Below are 12,826 nucleotides of genomic sequence, written 5' to 3'. Positions count from 1 at the left end.
ACATAATGTGTTGGCTTAGTTTAATGAGACATTGGCCTGGTGTAGAACTGAGGGCAGTAAAGCATATTTTAGACAGTGAGATATATGCAATTTAAGGTAGAGAGGCATTAAATAGATGGGGTAATTAGGAACTGTTGACAAGTGAAAAGCCTTGTATTCAGACTTTACAGGATGAGAGGAGAATGACATAGGAATCTGGGGTGGTAGAATGGGGCCCAAATGTCAGCTGCTTAAAAAGACTTGCAAAATATATGTATAATTTTAAAAATTCTGACATCTTTAAATTAAATCACTAAAAAGAATCATGTGTTTGAGTGCAACTAGGAAAAATAAAAGCATTACATTGTGGACAAGAGATAAAGTAGACTCCTCCCCAGAATCAGACAAAGTGTGGTGTGGAGTTACTTCCAAGTGGCCAGACTAGCATTTGTGCTCAGTGTCTTTGTGGGTATAGGAACTAAGGCCTATGACAGTGTCTACACTGAATTCATAGGTACTTTTGAACTAGCAGAGGTTTTGTGTAGCATGGGAAGGGAAAGTGACAGGGATAAGTTAAAGAAGGGAGGGCTGACAGGTTATAAATCCTACACTTGGCCAGGGATGAAGATTTCCAGGATAGGACTTGAAGGGAAGTCACTGAGAACATTTGTTGGGGTGATCACATTCAGAATGTCCCTTTGAATGTCCGGTGTAGAAAACTTTAGAATCTATATTTGAAGCATTGGCATGTACTTCTTTACAGATTTATTATACAAACAGGTATCACTAGATTGGATAGTTTTGCTGTTCCCTTTCATTTTAAATTTTAAAAAGTTCTTTAAATGTGTTTTAATGTACAGGTCCCCAAACATCTAGTTCTTTTCTTTACAACATATGTCATACTTATTACCATAAACCTTGGAAGGTTTCCTATTTTTCTTAAATGTTTACTGGTCCATATCATCCAGCATACGTATCTACATATAATGAGCAGCATATTTTTGTAATGAAGATTTAAATGTGGTAAGCAGGATTAGCTATTTGTAGATGAGAACAAAGTTATTGGTATAAATTATTTAGGGGCATTTGTCACACAAATTGAAGAAGTATTATTAGCACACATTTATATCAGTCAAATTAATTTCATGCACTTTCAGCTATTAAAAAAGACATGTTCAATTTCTCTTTTATTTCTAAGCTTTAAAATTACCATACATCTTTTATATGTTTTAGAATAAATAAAGACTCTAAATTGTTTTAAAAACACTGAGGTCACAGCAAAGATAATGATCCTGAAGGTATTAAAATGAAGTAGGCATTTCTGTTAAACAGTCTTTTTTTTTTTTAATGTGACCTGCTAATTACTTAGCAGAAAAAGAATAGTGCAATAACTGAATAAATTAGCCAACAAGCAAAAAAAAAAAAAAAAAAGAGGAAAAAAAAAGAAATGCTAAAAAGACTAGGTATAATTTCTCTTCCCTTTTTAGTTTTAACTAATTATAATTCAATTTCTGATGTTTATTATTTTGGTGAGCTAGAGTCTGCAGGATATCTGAATTTTGATTCTTGAGTTGTAAGTATTTAAGTTTATATAGTAATCACCCTGAATCCGCTTTTACTTGCTAGTTTCAGTTACCCGTGATCAACCTTGGTCCAAAATATTAATAAAAAATTCTGGCAATAAAAGATTCCATAATTTAAAAAAATTATGATATGGAAGATTAAACTCAGAGTGCTTTACTACTGAGCTACACCCCTAGTCATTTTCATTTTTTATTTTGAGACAGGGTCCTGCTAAGATGCCGTACCGACTTCACCCTTCAATTCTCCTGCCTCAGCTTCTGGGATTACAGTCATGTACCATTGCGCCCAGCTTTAAGAAAAATCCACAACTTTAAATTTGCTTATGTTCTAAGTAGCAGGATGAAATTTTGTGCCCCTGTGCCATCAAGCCTGAGGTGTGAATCATCACTTTGTCCTGTGTATCCATGCTGGGTATTTTATTCACCCATTAGTCACCTAGTAGGTATCTTGGTCATCAAATCCACTAATGCACTGTGGCAGTACGGGTGTTCAGGTAACATTTGTTTTACTTAACACTGGCCCCAAAGCAAAATAGTAGTTATGTGGATAAATCTTGCATGCCAAAGAGAAGACTTAAAGTGCTTTTTAAAGTGAATAAAATGAAAGTTAACTGCTTCATAAGGAGAGAGAAAAAAGTCATTTGCTGAATTTGCTAAAATATAATTAGTTGTTTTGAAAGAGGGAGAAAGACAATATTTTTTTTCATTATAATTACTTTAGTATTTTAATTGTTGTTAATCTTACACTATGCCTAATTCATAGATTAAACTTTATCATAGGTATACATTTATAGAAAAATCGATATTATATATACATTTAGTACCATCTTACTTTAATTTCTGAAATTATAAAGAAATATTCAAAGTAATTAAAATATAAAGGGAAACATATATTTTGGCTCATGGTGTTGGAGGTTCCACTTGATGAGCAAGTAGCTCTGTTACTCTGAGACATCATAGCAGGAACATGTGGCAGAACAAAACTGCTCAGTTCACAAGCCAGGAAGACTAGAGAGAAAGGGGGAGCATGGGGGTCCCACAAGGCCCTAAGAACTTCCAACAGACTCTGCCTCCTAAAGGTTTTCCTGTTTCCCCAGTGTGTCAGTCTGGGGAGCTAGCCTTTTACCCATGGGCTTTGGGAGACACTATCCAAACTGTAGCCTGTATATCTGAGATTTACATATCAATCTGTTATCCAGTGAGAATTAATTTTGGTAAAAGTAGCAAAGATTAAGCCATATTTTTGTCAGTAAATTACTTCTCATATTTATTGATATTCCAGTTTTGCATTTATTTGTATGCCATATAGACTTGTAGACCATAGCTGTAAGTCTTAAATTCAAAAACTGAGTCTTTGTTCTTATGTTTCAAAAATGTTTTTGTTTTTCTAGTTCCTTTGTTTTCCATGTAAATTTTAGAATAATGTTGCCTAAATCTATAAACAATTTTAATTCTATAAGGTTTGTATTAAATATACATATCAATTTGAAGGATATTGATATCTTTATTATGTTGATTCTTCCATCCTATAAATATAGTCTTCCACTTATTCAAGTTTTTCTTTGATTTCTTTCATCATATTCTGTATTTATCAGCAAATAAATCCTATGTTAATGTTTTGTTTTTCTTGTATAATTTTAAATGTTTTATACATTTAATTTCATGTGGTATTTTCATTGCTAGTATATAGAAATTCAATGATTTCATATTTTTATCTTGTATTATGTTACCTTATTGAACTCACATTTCTGTTTTTGTAAATTCCTTTTATTCCTATATGAACTACATGTCATTTGAATATAGAAAGAGTTCTAGTTCTTACTTTTTATCTGTAGACCTTTTTCTTGTGTTATCGGGGTCACTACGACTTCTAGTAGTATGTAAAATACAAGTAAAGAGACCAGAAATTCATGCCTTTTTCCAATTTTCAAGGAAGCATTCAGTCTCTTTATTCATACTCTTAAGAAAATTGAGGTAATTCTCTTCTATCCCAATCTGTCTATGAAAACTTTAATCAGAAGTAGTTACTGGATTTTTCTGAAATCATTTTTTTTGTATCAATTAATATGATCACATGATTTTTCTTTTTTGATTATTGACATACTAGATTGTATTGATTGATTTTCAAGTATCAAACCAGACTTAACTAAGGTCTGCATATTTGTGTGCCCTTTAAATTTACATGTTGAAATTTGAAATCCTAAGGTAACAGTTTTAAGAGGGTTTGTTGTTGTTGTTGTTGTTGAGGTCATTACATCCACCCTCCTGAACAGTTTTAGTGCCCTTGCAAAAGAAACCCAGAGAACTGCTTTGCCTTTTCCTTCAGGTGAGCATACAGTGAGAAGGTACCATCGATAAATTATGAAACAGACTCTCGCCAGACACCAAACCTGCCTTGATCTGAGACTTCCTGGGCTGCAGATCTTTAAGAAATAAAATTTCTGTTGCCTAAATCAAGATGCCCATTCTGTTTTTGTTTCTTGTACCAGGGGTTGAACTCCAGGGCACTTTACCACTAAATTATTTCTCTAACCCTTTTTATTTCGTATTTTGAGGCAGGGTCTTACTAAGTTGCTGAGGCTGGCCTCAAACTTGTCATCCTCCTCCTTTAGGCTCCAAAATTGCTGGGATTATAGGAGTAAGCCGCTGTGCCAGACTTCCATAGTTTTTTTAAAGTAGAATTCTAAGCAAAGATAGACTTCTATCTTTGTAATAAAATCTACTTAATTATTGGGTATAATATTTTTATATATTGCTGAATTCTACTAAATAATATTTTATTAAATATTTTGGTCAATTTCTATAAAATATATTAATGTGTAATTTTTTTAAATTTCCTTGGTCTTAGTTTGTATTAAGGTAATATTGTTTTTATAAATGTTTCAAGAAATGTCTCTTTAAGAGTCTGGAAAAGTTGATTCAGCTGGTGTTAATTCTTTTTAAAAATTTTAGTATTCTCTAGTTAAATCATCTGGAACTGGAGATTTATTGGAGGGGTGAGTATTTAATTATGATTTAAATTACTTAATTATAATAAGGTTATTCATATTATTTATTTCATGTTGGGTAAGTTGTGGTAGTGTCTTATGAAGTAAGTGGAATGTTTCATGTAACTTTTCAAATTTATGTGTGTAAGGATTATACTATTTATACTATTCTTTTTCATCCTTTTGATTTTGAAGGGTTTTTATAGTTATCTCCTGTTTCATTCCTGATATTTGCAATCTGTGTCTTCACTTTCTTTTTAACTATTTATCTTGTTTACTCATATTTGCACATAGACTTCAAGTTCTCAGAAACACTTTTTTAAAAATAATGTTTTTCTCAATGAATTGCCCTGGCACTTTTTGTTGAAATCAATATATCATATATATGTGCATATATTTCTGGACTCTATGGACCCATTTGCCTAGTATTATGCCCGTAGCCCACTATTTTTATTCTTCTGGCTTTGTAACTCTTTAGTATTGAAATCATGGAAGAATTAAATGTAAGATGTATGCCATGATTTGAATGTGAGGTATCCCCCCCCACCAAAGCTCCTGTGTTAACATAGGGATGTTTAGACGTAAAAAGATTGGATTGGATGAAGTGTAACCTCATCAGTACATCATAAATTGAATGGACTGATAGGATAATAACTGTAGGCAGGTGGGACATGACTGGAATAGGTGGGTCACTGGGGCATGCCCTGGAAGAGTACATCTTCTCTGTGGCATCTTCTACCTGCTTCTTGACTCTGCCGTGAACTGAGCAGCTTTCCTTACTGGCCCTTCCCCCGTGATGTGCTGACTCCTACTGGGCCCAGGGTAATGTACTAAGACCTGTGAAACTGTGAGCCCCATATAAGCTTTTCCTCCTCTAAATCGTTCTTGTTGGTATTTTGGTTACTGTGACAAAAAGTTAACTAGGAGAGAATTTGTTACCAGGAGTGGGGTTATTGTTGTGACTAATCTGACTAGAAGCTAGTTAGAATGAGGAATGCAGAAAAGTTTAGAGATACAAGCTGGGAAAGCTTTAGAGTATTGTAAGTGGAGCTTAATGGGCAGTTCTGGTGGGAACTCAGAAGATGAGCTAAGTATTGCTGATAGGACTTATGGACATTAAGATCAGGATGAGTCTCAATGAGTTTTTAGTGGAGAAGGAGGCCTTTATTGAATCTTGGACTAGGAACTATTCATTTTGTCTTCCAGCAAAGTTGTCTACTTTTTCCCATGTCCTGAGACTTTCTGTGAGGCTTCATTTAAAAGTAATGGACTAATTACTCTGCAAGAGGAAATTTCCAGAAAATATAGCATTCAGTCAGTGGCATGGATATTGCTGGGAAATTTTAGGCAGATTTACTGGAGAATCAAGAGCAGAAAATAGAGCTAAAGTATTTTAAATACTTGCAGTTTGAACAGAAAAAATGCATGTAAAGCTGGAGCCAAGAAAGGTATGGTTGTTAAAAATATTGTAGCCCCTAAAAATATGCTAAGTACTTTGCTCAGAGACAAAATGAAATATAGCTTAAGGGCACATCAGGAATTTGCAAGAGTGTATCAACTACAGGATTAAGGGTGTAAAACAGAAAATTGCTTCAAGTGAGAGAATCCTGCCCATGTGGGGTGAGTGGTCAGGAAGGAGTTTCACCATGCTGAGCCATGCAGCCATTCAGAGGCCACTGCAGCTATGAGTACAAGTGATCCAGATATTATATGAACTGACAGCAGACTCTGGTGTCATCCATGGATGCTAGTTCTACTGGAAGGCAGGATGCTTAAATCAAAGGGTCATGGAGGCTTCCACCAAGATTTCAAAGGAAGGCCTGGGAGGCTAGGCAAACTGGAGCAGGGTCAGAATCCCTGCAGGCTGACGCTGAGAGGGTAATGCATAATGCTATGAAGGTAAAGCCAAGGCTAGAATGGAGACCACAGGAATTTAGGGATGCCAATAATTTAGATTATCTATTTAAAAAACTCCTCACTGTAGAGATAGCCAAGCTCCAAGAGAGTCATGTACATTTTAACAGATAAGGGAAATGGTGTAGGTATGCCCATACCCTTTGGAAAGTACACCTCAGTCATGGGTTCTAGATGTTCTATGCAAAGTTATGGGACCTGTTTCTCTGACTGAGTTTCAATCTTGTTTTGATTCTGTCCCTCTTCCTCCTCCTCCTGATCCTCCTCCTCCTCCTCCTCCTCCTTTTTGTTAAATTATTTTTTTTATTTTGTTAAGTTATTTATTTATACATGATGGAAGAATACAATTCATTTCATATTGCACATATAGAGTACAATTTCTTAAGTCACTGATTGTACACAAAGTATTTTCACACAATTTGTGTCTTCATTCAAGTACTTAGGGTAATGATGTCTAATTCATTCCACCTTTATTCCTACCCCCTTGCTCTCTCTTTTCTCCTTCCTCTCCTTTGCCCTATCTAAAATTCTTCCATTCCTCCCATGCTTCCCCTCCTCTCCATCACCATTATTCATATCAAAGAAAACACTCAGCCTTTGGTTTTTTGGGATTGGCTTGTTTCACTTAGCATTACATTCTCCAGCTTCATCCATTTATCTGCAAATGCCATGATTTTATTCTCTTTTAATGCTGAGTAATGTTCCATTGTGTGTATATATGCCAAAGTTTCCCTATCCATTCATCTACTGAAGGGCATCTAGGTTGGTACCATAATTTAGCTATTGTGAATTGTGCTGCTATAAACATTGACATCACTATATCCCTGTAGTATGCAGTTTTTAAGTCCTTTGGGTAAAAAATGAGGAGTTAGATAGCTGGGTCAAATGGTGATTTCATTCCAAGTTTTCCAAGGAATCTTCATACTGCTTTCCAGATTGGCTGCATCAATTTGCAGTCCCACCAGCAATGTATGAGTGTGCCTTTTTCCGCACATTCTCGTCAACACTTATTGTTGTTTGATTATTGATAGCTGCCACTCTGAATGGTGTGAGATGAAATCTTAGAGTTTTGATTTGCATTTCTCTAATAGCTAGAGATGTTGGACATTTTTTCATGTATTTGTTAATTGATCATATATTACCTTCTGAGAAGTGTCTGTTCTTTTCCTTGGCCCATTTATTGATTGGGTTATTATTATTATTATTATTATTATCATTGGTGTTAAGGTTTTTGAATGCTTTATATATCCTAGAGATTAGTGTTCTAATAGTGGTAAAGAGTTGCTCCCATTTTGTAAGCTCTGTATTCACCTCACTGATTGTTTCTTTTGCTGAGAAGAAGCTTTCTAGTTGGAATCCATCCCTTTTATTGATTCTTGGTTTTAATTTTTGTGCTATAGGAGTCTTATTAAGAAACTCAGGGCCTAATTCGACATGATGAAGATTTGGGCCTAGTTTTTCTTCCATTAAGTGCAAGGTCTCTGGTTTATTTCTTAGGTCCTTGATCCACTTTGAGTTGAGTTTTGTGCATGGTGAGAGATAGAGGTTTTAATTTCATTTTTTTACATGTGGGTTTCCAGTTTTCCCAGAACCATTTGTTGAAGAGGCTATCTTTTCTACAACGCATGTTTTTTGGCACCTTTGTCTGATATGAGATAACTATAGTTATGTAGGTTAGACTCTGTGTCCTCTATTCTGTACCATTAGTCTACAGTTCTATTTTGGTGCCAGTAGCATGCTGTTTTTGTTACTATTGCTCTGTAGTATAGTTTAAGGTCTGGAATAGTAATACCACCAACTTCACTCTTCCTGCTAAGGATTGCATTGGCTATTCTGGGTCTCTTATTCCTACCTTTTGGAAAGGATATGAAGCTTCAGACTTGGACTTCTGGGTAATGATAAAACTGTTAAGACAATGGGACTCTTATACAAATGAGCTAAATGCATTTTGCAGAGTAAAATGTACAATGAGCTTTTGGGAGCCAGGGTGGAATGTTATGGTTTGGTTTTGAGGTGTCCCCCAAAAGCTTTTGTGTTAATTAAGGAATGCTCATAAGTAAAATGATCATGAGAAGTAGATTGTGAGAAGTAAAGTGATTATGAGAGTTGTAACCTAATAAGTCCATCATAGTTTGAATGACTGGGTAATAAATGTAGTGGGGTGAGGAATGGCTGGAGGAGGGATCATTGAAAGCATGCCCTAGATAGGTGTATCTTCCATGACTCCTTCCCTGCTCCTCACTCTGCTTCCTAACCCCACTATGAGCTGACAAGCTTTCCGTCACTGGGTCTATCCACAGTGATCTGGTGTCTCACCATAGACCCAGGGAAATGGAGTTGGCTGTCAATGGACTGAAACTGTGATCTCCAAACAAAAGTTTCCCCTTTAGGTTTTTCTTGTCAAGTATTTTGGTTACAAAAATAAAAGCTTTCTAAACAATGTGAGACTATAAACTATTTTGAAGGAAATATGTAATTGAAATATGTGTTGTATTCATTAAAAATGAAAAGAGAAAACTCCTCTTCCTCCAAAAAATGTTGTCCAAAGAAATCTAATAATATTAAAAGGACATATTATAATAACATTTATTTTGTTCCAGAAACTGAAAACTCTTTTAACATTGAAAAACTAATTAATTGTATAACTCATAACATTAATAAAAAATAACATAATTATCATCATAAAATTCAGACCAATTATTTAATGAAGTTAAATATCCACTAATGATAATAATTCCTAACCAACTAGACAAAGGGAGGGATTTCTTTAATTTGATAAAAAAATTTTTAAATGTTCTTTTGCATGCATCATCTAACTTAATTTTAAAACTTCCTTTGAGAATAAAAATATGTCGATAATACTTGGCATAATCACTTCCATTAGACATTTTTATTCTAGGTTCTATATAGTTCTATAAAACAATAGAAAGCAAAAATGTAAAAGGATTTAACAGAAGAAGCGAAGCTCTTCTTATTCACAGAGTTTGTGATTTTAGAAAAATCCAAAAGAACTAACATGTTTAGAAGTGAAATGATGGATTATGAGAGCCTTAATGGAACGAACGCATTAATCCCCAATGGGGATTAACTGGTTGGTAAATGGAGGCAGGTACACTGTGACTGTAGAAGATGGGCCCCTGTTAGTGTGTCTTTGGGCTATATATTTTGTCCTAATTAAGTAGAGCTAGCGCTCTCTCTCTCTCTCTCTCTCTCTCTCTCTCTCTCTCTCTCTCTCTCTCTGTCTCTCTCCTTCCTGGTTGTCATGTCCTGAGCCACTTCTCTCTGCCACAATTCCACCATGATGTTTTGCCACACCTTGGACCCTGAGGAATGAAGCCATCTCTCTATGGACTGAGACCTTTAAAACTGTGAGCCCCACAATAAACTTCTCCTCTTCTAAACTGTTCTTTTGGGATCTTTAGGTCACAACAGAGGAAAAGCTGACTAAAATAACATATATAATTAAAATGAATCAACCTATTTAGCAAATTCACTGGCTATGAGGTCAATCTGAAGAGTCATCTCTATATACCACCAAGAAGGGTCAGAGAAAAGGTATTTAAATTTATATACCTAAAATGTTATCAGGTATATCAAATGCATATTATAAATCTAAAAAAGTTGTCCAAGAACTTGTAGGTAAGCTCACAAAATATTAATAGAATAATTAAAAGGATATGATTTTATAAATTTAAGAACAAGAAATAAAAATGCCATTTTAATAAAATTCTAGAGATATTTGTGTCTGGTGTGTGTGTATGTGTGTGTGTGTGTGTGTGTGTGTGTGTGTGTGTGTGTGTGAAGGAGAGAGAGAGAGAGAGAGAGAGAGAGAGAGAGAGAGAGAGAGAGAGAGACAAAGTGCCAAGTGTAACTAACCTGATCTTTAAATAAAACTTGGAAAGCTTATTTTTTTATGGATATGGAGGGTAAATATAGATCTCTTCTACCCGGAATCCTATTTGAAATGCCCCTTATGTAGCAGGCATTGCTTCACGTTACTCAGATTTATACTTACTGACAGAATTTTAATGCTCTGGCACATTAGGATAAATATTTTTTTTCTCTTCTCCCTCTCTCTATTTTTATTTCAACCTTGGAGGTTTTTTTGCATTTCCATAATTATCTAAAATGTAACTTTGTAATGTATTCCAAGAAATCATACCCTTCTTCCTAACTTTTTCATTAATATTTTAATTACCTTTATCTTCATTTTCATTAGCTTTTTAAATAAATACAGAATTAATATATCATAATTTTGTTATCACAGAAATCAGAACAATGTAGAGGTATTAGCATAAAGGTGAAAATATAAATAAAAACCCAGAATGATCATCCAGAAACAGAACTATACTAACATGGACAATTGATTTACAAAAAAAATAAATAAATAAATTCATCAGAAGAGAAAGAGAATACTCTTTTCAATAAAATGGTGTTGTATTAATTGGATATACGTAATAGCAATATACCTTGACTTCTATCTTACCTTCTATTTAAATTTCCTCTATTTAAATTTAAATGAATATTTGTAGTAATAAAAAAGATAACAATAAGAGAATATAATTTTGAGCAATATACTAGGCAAAATTTTGTAATTGTTATAACTAGCAAACTAGTAGTCTTTAGAATGTAAAAGTCATCCTACAAATTAATAAAATAGAAGAAAGACAATTGGCCAAATAAATCAGCAATTTAATTATTAAATGATCAAGAGATAAAAGTAACATTTTTTTTTCAAAAGAAAATATCCAAATAGCCAAATTGCAAATTGAACACTTAAAAATACTTCAAAACAACTTCAAGAATGATTTAAATTAAAAAGAATAATGATGTCATTTGTGGGCAGACATGTGCAGCAAATCAATTCTAGCATACTCCTGTTGGAAGAATAAACTGAAATAGTGCTGAAAAAGAACATAGTCTAGTGGTATCTATTAATGGTGGATATGTCATTATTTGATGCAGCAATTTGACTCTGAGGTTTATAACCAACAAAACCGTGCACATATGTGCAACAAAACACAATTACAAATAGATTAATACCAGTATTTATAATGTCTCTTAACTGTGAACAAGACTGAGTATCTAGAGTGGGATTCATACAATAAATAAGAAAGAGTAATGCAAAGGGGTTGACTATTTTTAACCATTTTAGCCATAATTTAATATATTTGAATAAAAGGAAACCAGCTATAAGTGAATTGATTGCAAATTTACATTCACATGCATTTTTTATTTTGGGGATAGCAGGGATTGAACTCTAGGACACTTCGACCCCTGAGCCCATCCCCATTCCTATTTTGTATTTTATTTAGAGAGAGGGTCTCACTGAGTTGCTTAGTATCTTACTTTTGCTGAGGCTGGTTTTGAACTTGTGATCCTTCTGTCTCAGCCTCCTGAGCCACTGGGATTACAGGTGTGTGCCACCACACCAGTCTATTCACATACATTTTTTAAAAAGAAAAATCTAATGTGACATTTGAAATCAGAATAAGAATAATATTTGTGGTGTTAAGTAGGGTAATAAATTCTCTTTTTTATTAACCTACACAAACTATACATTTTTAATTTGTATGCTTGGCATTTTGCAATAAGATTTTACTTAAAAATTTTTCATAGTCAAATTAATTTAAAAAACACATTTGGGAAATGTGTTCAAATTTAATAAATTTCATTACTCCAGAATTTTTGTAAGCCATTAATACACTAATCTGTATTTTCTCTCAAAACTGTAACATATTATATATCATTTTTTCACGTGAGAATACATAATGGGAAATAGTTCTTTATTCTGAGTTATTTTGCACAGCATATAAAGATCTTTATGATCTCATTCCCACTAACTTTCTTAACCTCTGTTTTCTATATTTCCAGGTTATTTCCTGTATGTAAACAGCACTAGATTACATGTATTCTTCAAGTAAACAGCTATTTCTTTCCTCCCTACCTAACAATACAATGATTCCTCTGCCTGAAATATTTTTCTATCTAAAACAGAGTTAAGTTCTAAGTAATTTCAAGGCTCAAATTATAGTTATCCCCTTCAGAAAGACTATCATAATTCCCCTAGTCTGGTTTAAATGAAATCCTTTTGCTTCTCACAGCAACTGGCCTGTCTCTGCCATAGCATTTATCATTTGAGTTTAAATTTAGGATATGACTACTACATGGGACTGGCTTATTTCATTTAGCAAAAGTTCTCAAAGTTCATCCATGATACTTTGTATGGTAGGTTTGCCCTTTTTATAATGATAATAATATTAAATTTTGTGTACATAGCCCACCTGCTTTATCCATTAGTCCATCAATGGACATTTGATTGCATGCATATTTTGGCTATTATAAATAATGCTGCCACAATCA

General features: G+C 33.8%; 1 protein-coding gene across 2 annotated transcripts in view; it reads left to right on the top strand.

The window, feature by feature from the left end:
• Positions 1-2,963, top strand: part of LOC144366018 (uncharacterized) — a 248,072-nt gene extending 245,109 nt beyond the window's left edge. Inside the window, exon 8 of one of the 2 annotated variants that reach the window (XR_013424811.1) lies at positions 1,767-2,958. The gene's annotated coding sequence lies outside the window, so the exon portion shown is untranslated. Of the gene's footprint in view, positions 1-1,766 lie in introns of both variants that reach the window. The other variant, XM_078019032.1, reaches the window with a different exon arrangement.
• Positions 2,964-12,826: the final 9,863 nt, after the last annotated feature.

Source organism: Ictidomys tridecemlineatus, chromosome 8 (genome assembly GCF_052094955.1).
Source record: "Ictidomys tridecemlineatus isolate mIctTri1 chromosome 8, mIctTri1.hap1, whole genome shotgun sequence".
Lineage (NCBI taxonomy): Eukaryota > Metazoa > Chordata > Mammalia > Rodentia > Sciuridae > Ictidomys > Ictidomys tridecemlineatus.
The sequence above is the reverse complement of the archived record's forward strand: the minus strand, read 5'-3'. Positions and strand labels throughout refer to the sequence as shown.